The 9824-nt window shown below is 45.7% G+C and overlaps 1 long non-coding RNA gene across 1 annotated transcript; it reads right to left on the reverse strand.

Moving 5' to 3' along the window:
• Positions 1-216: 216 nt before the first annotated feature.
• Positions 217-1772, reverse strand: LOC137334933 (uncharacterized). The gene is made up of 2 exons (XR_010966268.1): positions 1705-1772; positions 217-959 (listed from the first exon to the last, which is right to left on the reverse strand). It is a non-coding gene; the product is annotated as an uncharacterized lncRNA (long non-coding RNA).
• Positions 1773-9824: the final 8052 nt, after the last annotated feature.

Genomic DNA, 9824 nt, shown 5'->3' on the forward strand with positions numbered 1-9824 from the left:
GGTGAAATTGGTCTTGGGACAGATCGCAAATCGGCCGCCCGGTTTACATTGAGTTCAATAGAACAGGAGATCGAGCAATGGTGTAAAACCAGGCGGCCGATTCCGTACACTCAGGCACAAGACCAGTTTCACCCTCATTGTGTGTTATCAACTCCTTTGACAGTTTGACCACAATCAGTATACCCGCCCATTAATGACCCACACAAGACATTATGATTAATTTTTTCACTCTGTTTATTCATACTCATCTCAATACATAACAAACAATCACTTGTGGTTATCCATATGTTATTGACAAATCTTGCATAGACCACGCACTTCCTGTCCACAATCCTTACTTCCTGCAGTCACAGCTCTTTGTCACACTTTTCTGCCAACATGGTCACCATTGGAAATTTTTATGTTAACTGGCTGCAGGGGACGCCGATTCGCTGAATCCCTTCAAGCGAGAGCTGGACCTGTTTCTGGTTGGGGTGGAGATCACCTCCTACAAAAGGTGAGTAACGTAATGCATAAAACGATCAGGGCCAGAGTGATCTCCTGGTCTAGTTTCGATCGCCTAAGAGGAGTGGGGGGGGGGGGGGGGGGGAGTTGGAAAGGAATTTCCCAGATTTGTTTTCCTCTCAAATTGGCCTGGGTTTTTATTGTGGTTTTTCGCCTCTCCCAGGAGATCACATGGTGTCGAGAAGGGTGGGGAGTGTATATATTGTGATACACAAGGTATCTCGATTGTGTGGGACAGGCTGGACGGACCAGAGGGTCTTTTTCCTGTCAGTCATTGTCCGTATGTTCATATTTCCTGTTCAATTTTCCTAGGTAGCTGCTGGATCTGCCCACAAGGTGATGCCATGGAGCTACTTTCTGAAGTCTCTCTCCCGACCTTGACGCCATCTTGTATAATAACAAAAACTTATATTCATTGACTGACTGATGGAAACTTCATGTGGCCTTTAAAAAATCTGGAAATAAAAAAAGATGGTATCAGATGAAAAGTGACCATGAAGCTGTCGGAGAGCTGTAAAAACCCAACTGGTTCACTAATATCCTTTAGGGAAAGAAACTTGCCGTCCTTACCCGGCCTGGGCCTACATGTGACTCCAGTCCCCACACCAACGAGTTTGACTCTTAACTGCCCTCTGAAGTGGCCTAGCAAACCGCACGGTGTTTTACGATAGAAGGCCCACCACCACCTTCGCCTCAGGGCAACTAGGGATGGGCGATAAATGCCGGCCTTGCCAGTGACGCCCGCATCCCGAGAACAATTTTTTTAAAAATGCCTACACGCGACTACAGTCCCACTACGTGGTGGACTCTTAATCACCTCTGTAACGGCCTAGCAGGCCACTCAATTATAAAAGCAATCAGGTCGGGCAATAAATGCCACTGCTGCCCGCATCACGAGAACACAAAAAAAAACAGACAGCAGCCCTTCAAGCAATGAATGTGAGGACCGCAGCGTTGGAATATGGCGTCCTAGAACACCTATTACTATGTGGGCAATAAGAAACTTAATTACCATTATGCTTGGCCTGTACAGAACAAATCTTCCCTGAGCAGCAATTTGGCAGCTTGTGAGATACTGACTAACCCAAGAGTATTACATGCACACGGCTTAATGCTGACAGTGATTCCTTTAACGTTCTGCACAGGCTTTGCTGCACTTGCTTCCCCCCCCCTCCCGCCACCAGTTCACAAGGCACCTACTAAATATTTCTCTCAGGCTGAAGCATAAGGGCCGATGGAGACGAGTGCTCTTCAAGCATTGTTCGTGCTGGCACGGAACTGAAGTGACCTTGTGCCACGTCACAAGTCAGCTCATTTAAAATATTAGCATAGCGGTCCTGCTGCACAGTGTGTGGTGTTAACGGAGCACACAAGTGTCGAAGGGTAGGACGTGCATCACCAGCAGCTCTTACAGGGCCCCTGGTCAGGCTTAAGAGGGTACTGACTCAACATTCTTAAAACGTTAGCAGCAACGTACAAAGGCAGATGGGGGTCCGGGTTTGAGACACTCGCTCTGACGTTGCGGAACCCCCTCCCCATGGAGAAACAGCGGAGACCAGGTGTTGCCTGGGGGGTCCTGCCGGCCTCCCCCTACCAGCGGGAGATTCGGGGGGGGAAAGTCCTGCAGAATTTCAGGGCCAGTGTCTGTAAGCTCGTTTCTTGCCAAGCAACTTATTGACGTGTGAACACCAAAGAAGCACAGAAATAGCTGCAGACAAACTACTGGCAGCAAACCAGTCTCATTAAAAAAAGAACTTGCATTTATATAGCGCCTTCAACAACCTCAGGACATCCCAAAGCCTTTACAGCCAATGAAGTACTTTTGCAGTGTCACCACTGTTGTAATGTAGGGAAACGCGGCAGCCAATTTGCGCACAGCAAGCTCCCACATACAGCAATGTGATATGACCAGGTAATCTACTTTTTTAGTGATGTTGGTTGAGGGATAAATATTGGCCAGGACACCGGGGAGAACTCCCCAGCTCTTCTTCGAAATGGTGCCATTACGTCCACCTGAGAGGGCAGACGGGGCCTCGGTTTAACGTCCCATCCGAAAGACGGCACCTCCAACAGTGCAGCACTCCCTCAGTACTGCACTGGGAGTGTCAGTCTAGATTATGTGCTTAAGTCCCTGGAGTGGGACTTTTAAACCACAACTTTCTAACTCAGAGGGGAGAGTGTGCTACCCACCAAGCCACGACTAATGGCCTGAAAGCTAAGAGACCCTGCATGTAGAATGGGGTCTTCCATTCAACCCCGGGGTGTTAAACATCTGGAGCACTGTTCAGGTGCTGCATGTGCGTTGCGGGTAATTCTCCTTCAAGGCTGTTTAAATTCTTAATAATATATAAGTTAAACTCCATGATTGATAAGGATGCAAAATGCATTTATTGCCCCAGTTTGAGAAAACACGTCCCATCTTTTCATGTCTCTCTTCTACTGTACACCATTTCTCAGCAAGCAGAGGGAAATCTGCTCTTAGATCTTTCTTAATACTTCAGCTGGCCACTCTGAGCAATGTAGAAATGTCAGGCTGTCTCCCCTCCTCGCCCCTATCAGATTTCTCCTTATGGGCGGAATACACTTCACTTTTGTCTGCTCTGCGAATAGCACGATTGGATGCACCTGTGTGTATCTGTTCAAATCTTATGTCTCCACGCACTTCCCAGTTTGCACAACTTGACTTCCTGTTGTCACAATTATTTTGGTTTCCCAACATAAATTCCTATGTCCACATTTATTATGGGCCGATGCAGATTGTCACCTCTGATTACGCAATATGGCCACCAGGTCCCCACTGCAGCAAAGCTACTGGAGGGTGGGGTCGCCAACTCTGGTAGGACGTATTCCTGGAGGTTTCGTCACATGACCGTCCCACCTCCAACCGCCCCGCCCCCTCACTCCCGCCATTGGCCGCCCAACATGTCCATTATCCCAGCGCCCCGCCTTCCCGCGGCCAAATGGAGAGTGAACAGACTCTTCGTTACCCGATTGGACGATTCTTGACTGTCAATCAAACAGCCTTTCCCCGCCCCCGCCCAGCTCCAATTTCTTTTACGACTGATAAACAAAAGTGTTCAAAGTAAACGGGAAAAAACTCCACATTTTTTAACGCTCCGATAATTTTTCTCCAGAGTCGCTGGAAGCAGTGACCTGGAAATGGATCTTTAATCCCTGGAGACTCCAGGACAATCCTGGAGGGTTGGCAACTCTGGCTGGAGGAAAGATCAACTTTTTGACTTCATGGGCCTCACAGATGCATCTCATAAAGCCCTGGACGGGGTGGGGGACATTTATACAAAGGTTAAATCCATGTTCCCATCAGTTTGCATATGTCCCTCAAGTTGCTGATACGAACAGATCTTGGTGTCCTCATTTAGGATTTATCCACCCCTGAGGCAACAGCACTAAAAACAGATCTTTCCAAATCTCCAGGCCCAACAAAATTCAAACAGGGCAAAGCAGTGAATAAGAAATATGAGCACCAATAAAACTGATTTGCCTGACCTTTCGGGGCTGAACTGCCACGGTTTGTGGATGGCACGTTGGACACTTCTTTCCGACAGGCAATGCCAGTGCTGCATGATATTACAATGGATTCACCCGGCCTTTACTCACCGGTCCACTTTCCACTGGAAACCAATCATGGCAACATCTTATAGTCTTTTTAATTTGTTCTCAGGATGTGGGCAGCGCTTGGCAAGACCACATTTGTTGCCCATCCCCAAGTTGCCTTGAGAGCGTTAAGAGTAAACCACATAGTGTGGGAATGGAATCTTTTATTACGCTGCATCGTTCACATCTTTCCTTTGTTTTAATTGGTAGTGACAATGCCTTTTAGTTTGTAACCTGTGGCTTACCTGCCACTGTGCTGTGTGGAAGTAAAAGATCCCACGGCACTATTTGAAGAAGACCAGGAGAGTTCTCCCCGGAGTCCCGGCCAATGTTTATCCCTCAACCGACATTACTGAGAAAAAAAACTGATTATCTGGTCATTATCACATTGCTGTTTGTGGGACCTTGCTGTGCGCAAATTGGCTGCCGCGTTTCCTACATTACAACAGTGACTGCACTTCAACAAGTTCTTAATTGGCTGTGAAGCGCTTTGGGACGTCCCGAGGTTGTGAAAGGCGCTATATAAAGGCAGGTCTTTCTTTTCTTTAGTGAGATAATGCTGTTTCATTCCATCAACGTGGTCACTTGTGCATCCTGCTCAACACATAAAACACAAAGAACTAAAGGCCCTGGTTCAATTGCAGTAATTTTTGGAAAAGTGCGGCAGAGGCTGAAACCTGGCTGGGTTGAAACGAAAATCTATATTCAAGGGAGCTGTGGCCTGGTCTCTCCGTATTTGCTGAATTGGCAGTTTATCCAACAGCCTCTTATCCGCTGGTATCATGATGTGAATCCTGTTCTGTAATAGACCTGCAGATTCTGCGTATTTAATAACAGACAGGCCGATTGAAATGCATTGTTCAGGCATTAGTAATGTGTGGGACTTAGAGCTTGTTTTTTAAAAAAAAAACGAATAACTGGCACTGCACAGCCTTGTGTGGACTGTACTTGTTCCTGTAAATGGATCCGTGAAGCCTGTACGGATGGAATCTATTTTTAAAGTGTTGGTTGTGGGTTTTTCATGGGGACACACAGATATTTCCTCGGGGCAGTGGGGGGGGAGGGGGTGGTGCAGGAGAGTGACGGGGAGAATATGAAAAAGGCTTATTTATAAAAGCAACTTGTCACCTCTGCTTTGCGACATTTTTCTCATGGCAGCATTATTTATTTTTAACTCACCTGCTTTGATTCTGGCGTGTCCTTGCTTTCAGCTTTTGTTTTTGTGTGGCAGTAGTAATGGAAATAGTACATATGTTTTCGCCACCCCTCCCCACGACTCTCTTGACGAGATTTGGCTCGGTGGGTAGCATTCTCTCCTCTGAGTTACAGGGTTGTGGGTTCGAGTCCCATCTCATGAGACTCGAGCATATAATCCAGGCTGACGCTCCCAGTGCAGTACTGAGGGAGCGCTGCACTTGTCAGAGGTGCCGTCTTTCGGATGAGACGTTAAACCGAGGCCCCGTCTGCTCTCTCGGGTGGACGTAAAAGATTCCACTGCACTATTCGAAGAAGAGCAGGGGAGTTCTCCCCAGTGCCCTGGGCCAATATTTATCCCTCATCCAAGATCACTTGACCAAAAACGATTATCTGGTCATTATCACATTGCTGTTTGTGGGAGCTTGCTGTGCGCAAATTGGCTGCTGCGTTTCCCTACATTACAACAGTGGCTATACTTCAAAAGTACTTCATTGGCTGTAAAGCACTTTGGGACGTCCTGAGGTCATGAAAGGCGCTATAGAAATGCAGGTTCTTTCTTTTTTTTCTAGATTAACTCTGCAAAGGTGTGAACTGTTTAGATTCAGAAGGAGGCCACCTCATGTTACAAAGCTCCCCAACTCTGTCACTGTACAAGAGCGCCTTGTGAAACAAAAACCATTGCAAGGAGGAAAATGGCTTTTAAAAATTAGGGCTTTTATTACCAATGTTTTTTAATAGACCTTAAATGAAATGGGGTTTTGTGAGTTATTAATTTCTGTTGTGAGTGATATATAATATATATATGTATATATGCAAACCATGGAAGGGTAGGGAGGATCTTCGCTCCACAGATTAGATGGGTTTAAGATTTTCATCCTATCGATTTGGGCTGAGCTTGAAAAGGTCCTAAAGGTGAAAGGACAATGTGGGAGCTCACTGTGTCTCACGGATCCTTATTGCACTGACTTTACGAAATTGGGAGAAAGAAAGAACTTGCATTTATGTAGCACTTTTCTTGACCTCAGGATGTCCCAAAGTGGTTCACAGCCGATGAAGTCCTTAATTGCAGAGCAGTCACCGACAAAACACCAGAAAATGGGACGGGCACCTGGCAGCCAATTTGTGCACAGCAAGGTCCCACAAACAGCAATGTGATAATGACCAGATCATCTGTTTTGGTGGTCAGTATTAACAGAAATTTTGCTTCAAACCTGGGGACATAATTTAACAGCACGTAAACTTTCCATTTAAAGAAAACATTGCAATAAAGAGAAACAAAACAAGACGTGTACATACAACACCAAATGTGATGGTTTTCCAGTGGCAATAATTGCAGAGCAGTCACCTACAAAACTCCAAAAGATGGCACAGCCACCTGGCCATTCACAGATATATATATTTTATGGATCTATCTCTTTTAATTGTGGACGAACCTCAAGAGATAAAGATAATGAAGGTGCAAGTTGAGTGTGGGTACCTGTTTCTTAATTTGACTGACTGGCGAGGTTGATTGAGCTCATGTTGGAGAGCCTAGTCCATCACAACATAGTTGCAGACATGGATCATTGAAAACAGCTCGTGAGGCAGTTTCATTTACAGGGGATTAAACGAGCATGTCATCTTTTAAAAGGATGACTGAATCTAAAGGAATGGCCCTTTTTGGCAGAGGATAAAAGAAAACAAAGGAAAAGGCAACGAGATAAAAACGAACAATTAAAACAGACACCATCTCAGCAGCATTTTCAGATACTGTATGTAGAGGCCTTTATGTGAACCCAGCATAGAAAACATAAAACCAATGGTGTCAGTCTGCCCAGAACTCTGTAACCGCTGTGTACGAACAATATGCTGCATCTAACAGTGCGTTTCTTGCTATATGTTTTTTTTTAATTCATTTTTTAGGATGTGGGCGTCGCTGGAAAGGCCAGCATTTATTGCCCATCCCTAGTTGTCCTGAGAAAGTGGTGGTGGGCCAACTGAGTTGCTCGCTGGGCCACTTCAGAGGGCAGTTAAGAGTCAACCACTTGGTGTGGGTGACATATCGACCCAGACTGGGTAAGGACGGCAGGTTTCCTTCCCTAAAGGACGTTAGTGAAACAGTTGTGTTTTTACGACATCCGAAAGCTGCATGGTCACTTTTACTGATACTGAAATTTTTTCAATTGAATTCAAATTCTCAACCTGCCACGGTCGGATTTGAACTCACGTTCTCTGAGATTAATAGTCCAGGCCTCTGGATTACTAGTCCAGTAACATAATCAATACATTACCGTACCACTGCCCTCCCCCTCCCCTTTGGCCCGACAGTCACAACAGTTCTGTTAACTTTTTAATAGGATTGTGTTAATTTCCGACAAGAAAGTTTGTATTCCAAGGCGTTTTAAAGGAGGAGGAGTTCTGAGTAAAATAACGAGAGATCCAGCAGTGAGCATCGTGTAAAGATGCACAATCAAAGTGTTTTCTGACATTTGGAGCCAACATTTCGTGAGAACAGACTGGGGGTGGTGAGCTCACCAGGTGGGAGTCGGCAGAAAGCTTTTCCTGTTCCTGGTGCTAATCAGAACCGTAGGTTTTCTGAGCATAACGTGTGCTGGGATGTGTCGGGCTCTAAATCAACTCTACCTATCATAAGCCATTTATCTGACGATCCCACCAAAACAAATGAAGTAGAAAGGGAGTCATTGAGAGAGGCAGCCAGATGGGGCAGAATTCCAAAATGCCAGGAACAAATGTAGGGCTATGTTGCCTGGCAATGATGAACTAAAAAGTAATAACATATTTATCCCTCAACCAACATCACTGAAGCAGATTATCTGGTCTTTATTGCTTTGCTGTTTGTGGGATCTTGCTGTGCGCAAATTGGCTGCCGCGTTTCCTACATTACAACAGTTTCTACACTTCAAAAGTGGCTGTAAGGCGCATTGGGACGTCCTGAGATCGGGAAAGGCGCTATATAAATGCAAGTTCTTTCTTCCTCTTAAGCGATCTGATTATGAACTATATGAGGAATGTGTAAATGAGGAGGGATGTGCGGGATGAAGACCCAGCATCGGTTTGTGATCCAGGGGATTAACTACTTTTAATTGAATACATTTTAAACATAAACAATAAAATGGCAATAATTGCACCATTACATGGAAATATGCTTTGCTAATACATCCCTGCACACTCTTCCCACTGCAAGCTGGTGGTGACTAACAAACATTTTTCCGGGCGAGATGAATTTTGCGTGAATACCTGTGCTTCCGTTGTTTTCGACGGAGAAGGAAAGTGCATTCTGGTAATTTTTTATACGATTATGTCAACTTCCTACAAGTTTGTATTCCATGTTAATAAAAGGATGGTTAACTTTGACTGCAACTCACTGGCTTTTAGGATCTCAGCTAAATTACGTAAGAGCCGCGTTTTAAACCCACGATCTGATCTCAGTCTCCAAGCACTGAATAGTGCGATGATCTTGTATTTCTGTAAATCTGGCTGACATTGGTCAAGGTTAACAGGTGTGCAATGATAGTATTAACACCAGGCTCAACTAAATCCTGTCATTAATATATACACTGCTAAAAGTCCTGTGGTGCCAGACCCTGAGAGAATGCAAGGTGATTGCAGCTGTGCAGAGCAGACGTGCAGTGTCGCAAGTAATGATGCGGAAGAAGCCCAGCCTTTCCCCACTTATTGACGACACGTTGGAATGATCCAATTGGACCGCATTGTTGCATCACTTGCATGTGCTGTCTTGATGACATCAGACTCTTCCACTGCTTTTTCCTTCCCAAACAAACTTTGGGTCGACACGTGGGGGGAGAGGGAGATTTTCACTTTCACTGGCGAGCGGCAAACTCAGCATTGTGGTCAACTGTCCGTTATACAACAACAACAACTTGCATTTATATAGCGCCTTTAATGTAGTAAAACCTCCCACAGTGCTTCACAGGAGTGATTATCAGACAAAATTTGATACTGAGCCACATAAAGAGATATTAGGACAGGTGACCAAAAGCTTGGTCAAAGACTTAAAGGAGAGAGAGGCGGAGAGGTTTAGGGAGGGAATTCCAGAGCCTAGGGTCCAGGCAGCTGAAGGCACGGCCATCAGTGGTGGAGCGATGAAAATCGGGGATGCGCAAGAGGCCAGAATTGGAGGAGCGCAGAGATCTCGGAGGGTTGTAGGGCTGGAGGAGGTTACAGAGATAGAGAGGGGCAAGGCCATGGAAGGGATTTGAAAACAAGGATGAGAGTTTTAAAATTGAGGCGTTGTCAGACCGGGAGCCAACGTAGGTCAGCGAGCACAGGGGGTGATGGGTGAACGGGACCCGATTTCCCCTTACAGAGCAGGGTGTACGACAGACGGTGAAAGTTAAAATCTAACCCCATACTCCTTCAAGTGTCAGCTTGGCTCAGTTGGTAGCACTCTTGCCACTGAGTCCGAAGTTTATGAGTTCAAACCCTTCTGTGAGCTTGAGCATGTCGTCGTAGCAGACAATGGAGTGCTGCATTGTTAGAGGTGCTGT

The sequence above is a fragment of the Heptranchias perlo genome, chromosome 18 (assembly GCF_035084215.1).
Source record: "Heptranchias perlo isolate sHepPer1 chromosome 18, sHepPer1.hap1, whole genome shotgun sequence".
Classification (NCBI taxonomy): Eukaryota; Metazoa; Chordata; class Chondrichthyes; order Hexanchiformes; family Hexanchidae; genus Heptranchias; species Heptranchias perlo.